Raw genomic sequence first — 12,158 nt, 5'->3', positions numbered from 1 at the left:
TCCGAAATGAGGATATCTGTGATCCTTATGGGGTTACACCGATCGTGGAAAAATTGCGAGAGAGGTGTCTTCGATGGTATGGTCACGCAACTCGCACTAATGGGAATTCATTTGCCAAGATTGGTCTGAACATCGAAGTCGATGGTAAATGACCAAAAGGCAGACCGAAACAATGGTGTCTTGATACGCTGGATGGGGATTTAAAAGCTTCGATATTGCATCCAGATCAGGCATTTGATAGAGCCAAATGGCGAAACCGATCACGACGAGCCGACCCCGCGTGTGAACGGGACAAAGGCTTAAGAAAAAGAAGAGAAAAGGTTGTTCTTTCGTCCAATCATGACTTTCCTTTTTGAATGCAGTCTAAATAGAATTGCTTCATCTTGAAAGTGTGGCAAGCTAAGATGTTTCCTAAGGAGTACTAGGTATATCAAAAAGTTCGGGATTGAAATGAAAACGGGGATTAATAGTTGTAAAAATTACTTTATTATTCTGTGCGATCTTCCTTAACTTTAACAAACTTATTCCAATGATTCTCTAATTTAGAAATCCGATCCCTATAGTGGCTCTCTCGAAGGTCTGTAAAATTCCCATTGATTTCAGCTATTACCTCATTATTTGCTGAAAATCGATATCCACGCAAGAATTTTTTGAGATGTGGAACTAGCCAGAAGTCAGAGGGCGCTAAATCTGCCAAATAGAGTAAATGCTGCAATTCGTGCTTTATTTCCGTGATTTTAGGTACGGTTTTATGAGCTGGGGGAGTAGATGCATTGTCTTGATGTAAAATTACTTTTTTCTTCAGGGTCAGTCACGGAGGATGGATCGGGTGCAGGCGTGTTCTCGGAGAATCCGATTATAGAACTGGCCCGACCCCTCGGAAAAATGACGACCATATTCCAGGCGGAGATATATGCCATTTCATTGGCAGCAGAAGAATGTCTGCGACAAAAATGGAGGGGTCGCACCATTCGAATCTGTTCCGACAGTGGGGCGGCATTATCAGCACTAGATGGCAACAACATATCAAGCCAGTTGGTGTGGAGTTGTCGTCAGGTGCTGCTGAAACTTGGCCGACTGAACGAAACATTCCTAATGTGGGTACCGGGGCACTCTAACATCGCCGGTAATGAGGGGGCTGATAGACTGGCTCGCCGAGGGTCTGGATCCACAATGGTGGGCCCAGAACCAGCTCTTGGAATCCGACCATCTACTGTCAAGTCTACTCTGAAAGGTGAAATTGCAAGGATTCACGCAACCGAGTGGAGAAATTTGGACTCTTGCCGGCAAGCGAAAATCCTTGTAAAGGAGCCTAGGGCCACTAGAGCGGCATTTTTGTTGTCCCTTAAGAAGTGGGACATGAAAACCCTAGTAGGGCTTTTGACGGGACACTGCCCCTTAAACTACCATATGGGAAAGATTGGGGTAGTGGTTTCGGCTGTGTGCAGCCAATGTGAGGAGGAGGAGGAAACTGCCCTGCACTTTTTATGCAGCTGCCCGGCATCCTCAGATCTCAGACGAAGACACCTTGGCAAGGTTTTCTTCAATGAAGAATCTGCACACTCTCTGCCTCTTGAGAATGTTCTCAGATTCGCTAAAGCCTGCGAACACCGTATGCAGGAAGCCATTGAATAGGCAACTTACGGGGATAGTACAATGGGCCTAATAATGGCCTGAGTGCTCGGAGCTGCGGCTCCCCCCATTTAACTAAACTAACTAACTAACTAACTTTTTTCTTCTTCAGAATAGGCATTTTCTCATGAATTTTCATGTGCAGCTGATCAAAAAGGTTACAGTAATAATCTTGGCTTATTGTTTTGCCAGTTTTAAGGTAATTCACTAACAAAGTTCCTTTGGCGTCCCAAAGCACTGACGGTGACACATTTTTAGCTGAATTCTCCTCACGAACTCGCTTGCGTACCTAAGATTCGGATGAACGCCACTTCTTAGTTCCTTGATTCAAGATCATGGTGATAGATCCAGCTCTCATCCACGGCGATGAATTGGCACACAAAAACCTCTTATTTTTCCTAAAACGCAAATGTCACATTCGGATGCGTTTTTGTTTCATTGTTAAAGAACGCGATACCCGCTGCTCGCACAGTTTTCGGAAATCAAAAATTTCACTTAAGGGGGTCATCCCGTGTGAAGGCCGTTTTTTTGGCTTTTTTTAGAAATTTTTGTGAAGAACTGGATGAAGATACAAATACGAATTTTTCACCATAGATGTATTAATATCTTGAGCGTGCATAACAATTTTTCCAGCCGAATCGCATAGGTCGGTATTCAAAACACCCATCTCCAAAAAAAGGTTTCTGCTGCTGCGATCTCTTACAGAAAAAAAAGTGAACGGCATTTTAACATACAGACTTAACTACAGTCAGTAAACTAGGATTATTAAAAAATATTAAAAACTAAATTTTTGGTGCCTTGTTAAACCTTTTTTTTTTGAATTTAGGTGTTTTTTGAAGACTTCTTCAATGAATAAAAATATGAATCGCAATTATCCTAGTTTGCGGAACGTAGAAATATGTTCTGAATAAGTCGTGAAAATTTCAAAGAATTTCGTTGGATAGATTTTGCGCTATGGTGGCAGCCGATTTTCAACATGCAATTTCGAGAAAAACGCATTTAAAAAGTAGAATGCGATTTTCAGCCATAAAACCTTAACTGACCACTAATCTGCTATACCTAGTCCATAAACCTTAAGTTTTTTGAAGAAACACATGTACAGCCTTGGCTTCAATTCTCATCCTTCTAGCGAAGTCATTCAAACGTTATTCGGACCGATAAATACGAGCTTTATTACGACGATCGACATAAATCTGGCGTGTAACTTTTCACGTGTTTAACACTATAATTTTCGAACGACTCCGAATATCAAAAAATCACTTTTTCCATATATTCTACAATATATCTAGATACAATTGATACCAAAAAATTCGATTCCGCGGATCCGACACACCGGATGACCCCCTTAAGGTATGGCTTACATTGCCCGTTGAGATGTTGACGGCTTCCACTAATTATTTCTGTGTCATTTGACGATTTTCCCAAACCATATCCATGTTTTCTGGTGCTTTCCTGCTCGTAGCTCACCTTCAATGCTTATAAGACATCTTTTAAATTCAGCAGCCCACTTATAAACCTTTGTTTTCCACCCATTGTTGGCCTCAAATCTCTTTTACAAAAATTTAATAAATGTACGAGGTCCGATGTTGCAAAATCCACTAACATGCCAACTAAGGCTTGGAAACAAACACAGAGCGAGTTGAAACTCAGGGGATGCTTTAATAACAGATGGAATGTTAAAATGTGATCTAAACCCTAGTTTTAATAACAACCAATAGATGCTGTCCCGCGAACTTTTTGATATACCTAGTAAAACAAGGGGATCATCTTTAAGAATTCGAAGGAAAGCACTCATTTGCATGCTCCTCCTAAAAATACTTTGAAAACCCGACCAACAAGACCAGGCGGCTGCATTTATATCCTTCCCGTACAGAATAAACTACCTGCAACATGTTAGACGGCAAAGTTGAATAGCTCCCAAGACTTTGGGTGTGGAACGCGCTGCAGCACTAAACAACGGATTGCACTTTTCTCAGATTAGAAAAAAAATGTTTCATTTGAGACAAAGTACTTTTTAGAACAATTAATTTCATCTGCAAAGTTTTCGTCAAATGTAGAATCTCCGTTGCAATTACAGCGAAAACTCTCATGGGCGGACACCGACCGTCGAGCAATTTTTGTCCGCTCAAGAGGGGTGTCCGTCCATAAGGAAGAATAATACAATTTTTCGAAAAATCTGTCGAGGGAGGTCACCTTTGTAAGCAAAGAAATACACTTTAACATGACTAACTTTTTATTTTATTCTTTACCAGGCAAAACTTAAATTATTTACATTATATTTTTCAAAAAACTCGGAAATTGCGGACTGACGTAACATTTGCTGTTTTTTTTCCAAAAACAGTGTTTGAATATGTCCATCTAAATTTTTTTAATGCTCGAAGGCAATATAGTCGTTTTTACATAAAAAAAACTTTAAGGCTGAAATTGTCCTCAAAGCAGGCTGGTTTGACAGCACCTCAGTATCGCAATCCTCTTTATCTAATCAGATTTCCCTACTGGAACAGTCGGTCTTAGGCTCTGGGAGTGTTGATGGGGACTCAGTTGGTAATTCTTTATCGATTTCGAGGAATTCTGTTGCTTCGGAATAGCCCTCCCCAAATGTTTCTGCCAACTGAAAAATAGAAGACAAGGTTGCGAAGGGCAAGTCAGAGTTGAATTCTTTTGATTCAGAATCAGTTTTGTCAAATTCAGCTTTTCTAAAGTAGTTTATAATTGTCACTGACTGCACCTTAATCCAGGCTGCTTTTATGAAAAGCACAGCCTCCAAATCGTTGCCAAGATGTGTTTAGCATGCATGTTTCGATAGTGAACTTTGAAATTTTTAAAAACGCCTTGATCTAACACCTGATAAGCTAATGTCATATTGCTTGGAAGAAAAATAATTTATATGTTTTGTAATTGCAAGTCTCGAGGATGCGAAATTGCATTGTCTAGGAAAAGCAAAATTTTTCTTTATTACTGCCTAATTTTTCGGTCGAATTGGTGGACCTCGGCGCAAAACCGGGATGTCTGGAGTTCCTTATTAAGGCAGGCCTAGACCGGATACCGGTTGTTGCGCCGTTGATGATGATGATAAATTTTTCGGTCAAATTCCATTAACCACTAAGTCATTAACTCGCATGTCATCCACGCCTTTTTATTGCCAAATTATTGGCAACCGCTTGATGTCCATGGAGGCAAATGCTCTGCTTTTTCTCCTGGTAAATTAGCATACAGTAACTTGTCAACCTTTGTTTGGACAATTGCCCGTGGCACTTATCCGATTGAGAGCAAGCGTTTTGTTGGGTAATGCTCTAAAGAAACGACCTGTTTCGTTCTTTGTATCATCAGGTCAAATTCCATCATCTCCATTCATACATTTTTCGACAACGATGCTTTCCTCAGTGTGCACTTCAAAGACTTCAGGTTGTTTTGAGGCGGCTTGGAAAGCTCGAAACCCTTACTGTACTGTGCTGTATATCGCGTTCTACAGGATTGAAGCTTATACCAAAGTTTATCGTGATGACGTAGTCATTAGGTTCCTTATCTTTACCGGAACAAACTGAATTTCCTTAGAGGTTGTTCTTGATCAGCTCAGTTAAAAACAAGGTGCATTTGGTTTAAAAAATGAACAACACCCTGTCGGCCAAATCGAACGCATTTTCAATCTCCAACTTCATCATAGCATCACGTCTCTTAGAAATTAATTTAGAATGTAGAATAAGTTTGGTAAAATTAAATTGTAAATGGAAATGAACATTTCTAGTTCTTCCATATCTTGCCTCTGTGGCAAATTGGCAATATGATGATGGGTCTGCCGATTGTTTATTAGACTTCAGTAACGGAAGAAGCCTCTACCTCTTTCACTAAGGGGGTTAACTTCTTCTCCAATGTCTTTCACGTACTAATAAATCGATCGGCCCTGGTCTTGACAATGAAGTTCGGAATGACATTTAAGTATTTAACGTTGTTTTCCCCGATTCTTTTGCATTTTTTCACAAGTTCCATTTCAGTTGCTGCAGCCATGGAGCAGCACAAGACAAGCACAAGATGATTTTATATTTATTTCGATCTCTTTATTACGTTTGAGAGAGTTCAGTCACTACAGTAAGGAGAAGATGTGGTCAGACCAGCAATGGTGCTCGATTCCTAATTTCCTTAGAATAATCCTTTATGCTGTTTCCATGGAACTCAGGTCCATGATTGCTGGTGCCTGATTAAGCTCACTCGAAAGATCCCGGTAGGCTTTCTCATACAAAACCGATCTCGCTCTGACTTCCTGCAGTCCCTAAGTTCTCGATTTTATCTTTATCTTCTAACATTCGCGGCGCATCCTTTTGAAGTGATTTCCCTGACTAACCTGGTTATTCTGTTTCTGACGAGGGCAAGAAGTTTTTTTTAACTATAAATCGGTTTGAGAAAGTAAAGTGAGAACCCCATCTACTATTTCGAGCTAATAGCATTATAGAAACAGGAAATACGTTCTTGCGGTGCACGTAAATATTATACATAAAAACCAGTTTTTGTTTGGAACAACGGTAAGATTCGAATGCATTTCTTCTATCCAATCTCCCCATAAAAAAGATGCATTCAACTTTTCATATTTATTTACTAGTCCGCCCATGTTCCTTTTAATTTTTCACATAAAAAGAAGAATAAATTTAGTAATCAAATTATTCCGAAACCGCAATGAAGCCTCACCTCCATAACTCTCATATGATACTCAACGATGGGGACTGGGAAGCGACTTGGTTAGGTGAATGGCCGTGCAAAGAGATGAAGACTCTTGAATTGATTAAATTTCTAACTTTGTGGTTGATAGCGAAATAAAGCCATTGAATGAAACTTGACTAAGAATGAAAGGCTTTTGTGGTTTCTTGGGTGGAAATATACATAAACTGGCACGACACTATTGCAGTAGTGGCTAATCTGCTATTTTGTGAAAGATTGTAATTTATTGGGTTTGCTCGTTAGAGAGGCTATAAAGGAAGTTTTGCGGGACCAATTTCGGATGTTAATAGTCAGTATTAAATACGAGAAGTTTTATAGGCTTCAATGAGGTCAACCCATAATATTCCTAGAACAGCTCTTTCGAAAGATTAGAGAGATAGATATCTTCGAACGCGTATCTCCAACAAATACTTGAAATATCTGAACACAGTACTATCGGAGCTTCTAATTGACTCCCTATCAAAGACAGCAATCTCAACACCTTCACTTTTTGTCGCGGTTTCCAGTTCGATGTTAATATTCCAGAAACATTCTTGCTTTAGAACCGACTGCAAGAAGATTGATTTTTTCATTTTTCAACTTTTGTCTTGCCTCTAATTATTTTTTTTTATGTAATGCTTACGTGTCTCTCTTATCTGAACAGTTCCAGTCGTGATTCTGAAGTACACAAGTGGAAAGTGCTTTAAATTTTCGTAATCTTTGACATTCGATAAGTGCGTTATCAACCCAAAGTAAATACTGCGATTCTATATTTAAGTTTCTTTTTATGTAATTGTCACCAAATACGAAAACATAGTCTGAGATGTTCATAATGAGCGTAGGAGATGATGTAAGGTGTTGATGACTTTCGCAAGGTTTCGGAGCCTTTGTTTTTATTTATATAAACTTTAAAAGGGTTTTTCAATTACTGATTTTAGTTAGTAGATAGATAGGCAGGTTACCGCAAAGTTACTCGCGGTCGCTATCCTCTCCTGGGTATATATTTCCATCTTCGCCAAGACTTTCCAGAGAATTTACGTCTTTTTTCAACAGTTGTGCGGTAAAGGCAATGGAAGGGGGCGCCCTTTGGCCCTGATAATTGTCGTATCAGGCTTTGTTGTATACAACAATAAAATTATTCAGCAATGTTTATTTTAATCAACCCATCTGCCATTCACTTTTTTATCATTGTTCTCTTTTGACGCCCGTCCATTGGTGTACAACGAGAGAGAGAGAAATAAGAGAAAACTGCGTAACATTGAGAAGTTTTACGAAGAATATCTAGCAGTGGTTAAGTTAAACCCTTGACGGCGAGAGATTTGTAGGAAGTATTAAATGCCGAAGAAAAGGCCAAGGTTGGTAAAGTTGACAAAGAAGCGGACAACGAAATGTCATTTCGCCGGTAATTTGGAAGCATCTTCATTTTGTGTTCATAAAAAGAGATCAACTGAGAATGTCTGAATTGTGCAAAAAGATTTCGGCCCCTTGATCATCTATCATCTTTTAACCTCATAGTGTTTCCTTGTAATGTCCGTGTTCCATTTTTATGGAGGATGACGATGACGATCTTCCGGCAGTTAAATTAATCGTAAGAGTTCACGTGCCGTAAGGGAGGTTAACCGAAATAGTGCACTTAGAATCTGCAAACCAGGTGACAAGAATGCAGAGGGTCACGTGTTGGTCTATTATTGACGTACCTTCTTGTGTTTCGATTCAGACAGTGATGAAACCATGTCTTGATAATAAGTGATAGTATGACTGAGGAAGCCTTGTGCTCTTTGTCAGTATAACGAACAAAAAGGTTCTGGCAAATTTCCAAACAAAATTTTTTCTGATCAGAAGACAGGAATTGCTATTCACCGTTTCGCCTACATAAATGTGAATTATATTGAAGCACCTTCAAATTAGTCTCTCAGGAACCAAAAATTTCACTAATAATTGTAGGCTCTAGTGAACTGGATGAACACTCTAATCAATGACGAGATGTCGGGCGGTTCATTTGAAGGTTTCGGTAAAAAATGAAGCCAGGAGAGGGAGTAGAACATTAAAAATATGAACTATAGTGTGATGAGTCAAGGTATCTCAGATGTTGAAACTACTAAGAAATAGTTCTAGATTTTTTAGAATGCTTGCACATAGAAGGCAAGGACATGCTTTTCACGACCAGAATTGAACACTTGGTGCCGTCCGGATTTTCGATCCAACAAGCAGCTGGATGAACTGTAGATTGTTCAGGAGCGACTGACAGGCCTGCCTGGCCGTGGGTGGATGGCTTTATGAGGAACAAAAAAAATAGTTGAAATTTAACATTGAGAAAGAAGACTACTTCCAGGAAATTTATCTCTCGGCGCATTGTTTGAGTTTGTATGGTAGAAAAAGCATTGCACATGTTTGAAGTCCTTCAATCGCTTGCGCGTGAAATATTTTGTGCATTTACTCTGGTGGTAGCGTCAGGTATGTAATACAGTGCATTGGTATGCAGCCACGTGGTTGCAGCTTTTCATGGCTTGCCGCAAAAAAATATCCGGAAAAGCCATCTAGACACCATCGACACACCGACACCAATGCATGAATCACAAGAACCACAGTTCAGGTAACGACCTCGTACCAACCCCGCGAATACAATGACATTCCGTATCCCCTAGAAATTTGATTTGCTCCTCTTGTGTGTATTCTTTTTGGATCCGACTTATTTTTCACTTAGATAGGATTCCATACAGGAGAGCACATTGAACAATTGATCAACGGAATCGAAAATTTTTGAGGGAATCAGCATGGATTGTATAGGCAGGTTTTTTTTTGAATCGGAGACTTCATGACAAAACTTAAACAGTAGGGCACCGCCATTGTCAATGCTGCTCATTCACGGTGAGATTTCCAAAATAAGACGAAATTTAGTATTTTATGTTAGCCTAGAAAATTTTGAAAATGTTTTTGGACTGAGCAGCTATATGCGAAAATGGAATGGTCCTGAAGATAAATGGAATGGTAACCAGCCATGAAAAGAGAAATGAGGGACAGATAGAAGCGAAACTGAGGAAAAATCATCTCGAAGAGCCGACGTGCTAATTCAGAAGGATAAGGTATAAGATTAGTGAATTTTACATAGCTCAAAAGGAGGTGAACTTTGTACCCAAAAAATAGTTCGAGATTGACTGAGATTAAAATTTAAGGTGAATATCGCAGTGCAGTGAGAAGCACATCGCATTTCAGTTTCCCCTATTCGCGGTGTTCCAAACAAATATTTAACTTGTTTAGGATATGCGGGATCCAAGTCCGCATCCACATGATGGTGGACCGGACCAAATGAGGAGCAACTTACTCCCACGTATTTAGTCCATGGATCCCTAGTTTGGGGCATAGCACACAAGCATTAAAAATTAAAAAAACTAAAAATTGACTGACGGTTTCGTCCAGGGCAGAGGCAACTCATCAGACGCTGCTTCACCTCTGCCCTGGGAGCAGCGTGACCGAAAATGCCAACAGGTGGAAGCATCTGATGAGACGGTGAAGCAGCGTCTGATGAGTTGCCTCTGCCCAGGACGAAAGCGTCAGTCAATTTTCGGTTTTTTAAATATTTAACTTTTGACGAAAATTATGCAATGTAGCGTGGACTATTTTTGTCGAACTCTCATTGCATTCAAACCAATGCTTGATGGATTGGTCATTTGTCGAAAACTGGGTAACTATTCCTGAAATGGATCTGTCTATGGATACTGTATTACCATTCTTTGATTCAGGAATCAAATTAAGATTCCTTATGGGCACCCTCCTGTACGGGTAGCTCAGTAGTTAGAGCACTAGGCTGTCGTACGGTAGGTCACGGTTCAAATCTCACTGGTGACAGTGGAATTTGTATCGTGATTTGACGTCGGATACCAGTCGACTCAGTTGTGAATGAGTACCTGAGTCAAACCAGGGTAATAATCTTGGGCGAGCGCAATGCTGACCACAGTGCCTCCTACGGGATACTGTCATCCTGTAGTGTACCGTTACGATCTTCAATGAATTGCTCTAACACATTTCAATGCCCTGATCCAATACGAATTGTTGCGCCAACGATTATTATTATGGACAACCTAGGTTTGTTGTGGCTAAAAACGTCCCTAAGGTCACATGGAACTGTTCATATATTTTTGAAGTCACGAAAAAATAGATGCTGCTCTTCATCGATTTCGAGAAAGCTTTCCACACTGTAAGCCGGGAGTATATCTCACCGTCTCTCTACGCAAGAGAGGTATCTATGAGAAATGAATAGTCGATGGAGGAAAAGCTGAATCTGCCAAGGTTACATTTTGTTACCGATATTATTTCTTCTTGTTATCGGCGACGTTTTTCATGCTGCTTTGTCCGGAGGACATGGAGGAGTTCAATCGACTACGACATCTTTCCTCAAACATCTTGACTAAGTTGATGACCTATTTCCTCTTTCACTGCTGCAGAGACCTTGGTCCAATGGCTCTGGATTTGGAAAGACAGGCAAATAGAGTTGGACTGTAGCACACCACTAAAAACAAGGTTCTCAGTTTGACGAATCATCGTACTCTCCTTATCTGCATTAATGGGCAAAGCATCGAAGGCGATGAGAAGGAAGAGTGGTTTCTGCCGACGACTCAACTGGCTATTGCTCGATGCATTAACAGCGCTAGATCCGCTTTCGCTGCCCTATCTAAAATCTGGGAATGCAGTTATCTCAACACTAAGATCAAGTGTTAGTGTTCTTTCTGTGTTGTTATATGGGAATAGCACGTGGAAACTGACAACCACTGCCACTCAAAAACTCCTAACTTTAGTCAACACTTTTCTGTGTTGTTTCATCGAAGTAGACTGACCTTATACTATCACAAACGAAGAGCTTAGTCGGCACACTGACATGTCACCGTGGGCGATGTGATCGGAAGGCGAGAGTGGCAGTAGATAGGCCACACATTAAAGAAAAAAGACAATTACCGGCTACGGCATGCAGGATAATTCTCTCTAGATGGCCAACGAGTGGATTACCCCAAAGGCACTTGGCGCAGAACAGTAGAGGAGGAGTGGGGACATCTCGGAAAATCCTGCGCGTGTTAAATCGCATTTCAACGAACTGCAAATGATGGCGCGTAGATATGGTTGACGCGCTATACCTCACAACGCGTGAATAGCAACCACATAAATGTTGGATTCCGGCTAATAATGTTGCCTCTAAAACGGACCTTTCTTTTCCAGTCAGACATATCCTAATAATACTAGTTTTTCAACGGTCTTAGGTGTCTGCTGAGTAGCACCCCAAGATTTGTGTTTTATGATTCCTACACTACTACTTCTAAATGTTTTTACATCTATATAACTTTCGAAAATTTTAAAATTCGTGCAATAATATTATATTCTTTTTATCTTTATTTCAGGTAAGTGCCTCAGTTCTGAAGATATTAGAATGGAAATCGCAATGGTGGTTGAGTATAGGAGAAATGTCATCTTAAATTTTGAAATATTTATTAGCCATTTACATTTGGTGTCAATTTACTCTACACTATAAAAATGTTTGATTTAATAAAGTTTCATCATTGAACATGAAAATCGTCACTGATTGTATCCGTTCAGAATTGAGCTGTAATCGTCCCGATAACAATCAGGTTTGGGTAAATTTTCCAATCTTATGCCGGTTTTCTATAGAACCACAATTTCGAGTAAAAGGTCTAGCAGTGACTGTAATCGATTTCCAAAACATTTTCAAAAGGAATTGGGTAATTTCCTCTTTGGAGCTTCAAAATAAATCATGGCCATGGTCATTGCATTGCAATCGACTTCCTCGATACTATAGTGGTCATATGTAGGCGACATTGAAGGGACGTTCC

At 40.0% G+C, this 12,158-nt stretch overlaps 1 protein-coding gene and 1 long non-coding RNA gene across 2 annotated transcripts in view; both read left to right on the top strand.

Moving 5' to 3' along the window:
* Positions 1 to 12,158, top strand: part of LOC119651312 — a 306,769-nt gene that overhangs the window by 1,741 nt on the left and 292,870 nt on the right. The window lies entirely within an intron of this gene.
* LOC119651313 lies at positions 6,943 to 11,886 on the top strand. Its single transcript, XR_005249445.1, has 2 exons — positions 6,943 to 7,073; positions 11,709 to 11,886. It is a non-coding gene; the product is annotated as an uncharacterized LOC119651313 (long non-coding RNA).

This window comes from Hermetia illucens, chromosome 3 (genome assembly GCF_905115235.1).
Source record: "Hermetia illucens chromosome 3, iHerIll2.2.curated.20191125, whole genome shotgun sequence".
Lineage (NCBI taxonomy): Eukaryota > Metazoa > Arthropoda > Insecta > Diptera > Stratiomyidae > Hermetia > Hermetia illucens.
Note: the sequence above shows the minus strand (reverse complement) of the source record. Positions and strands in the feature narration are given on the sequence as shown.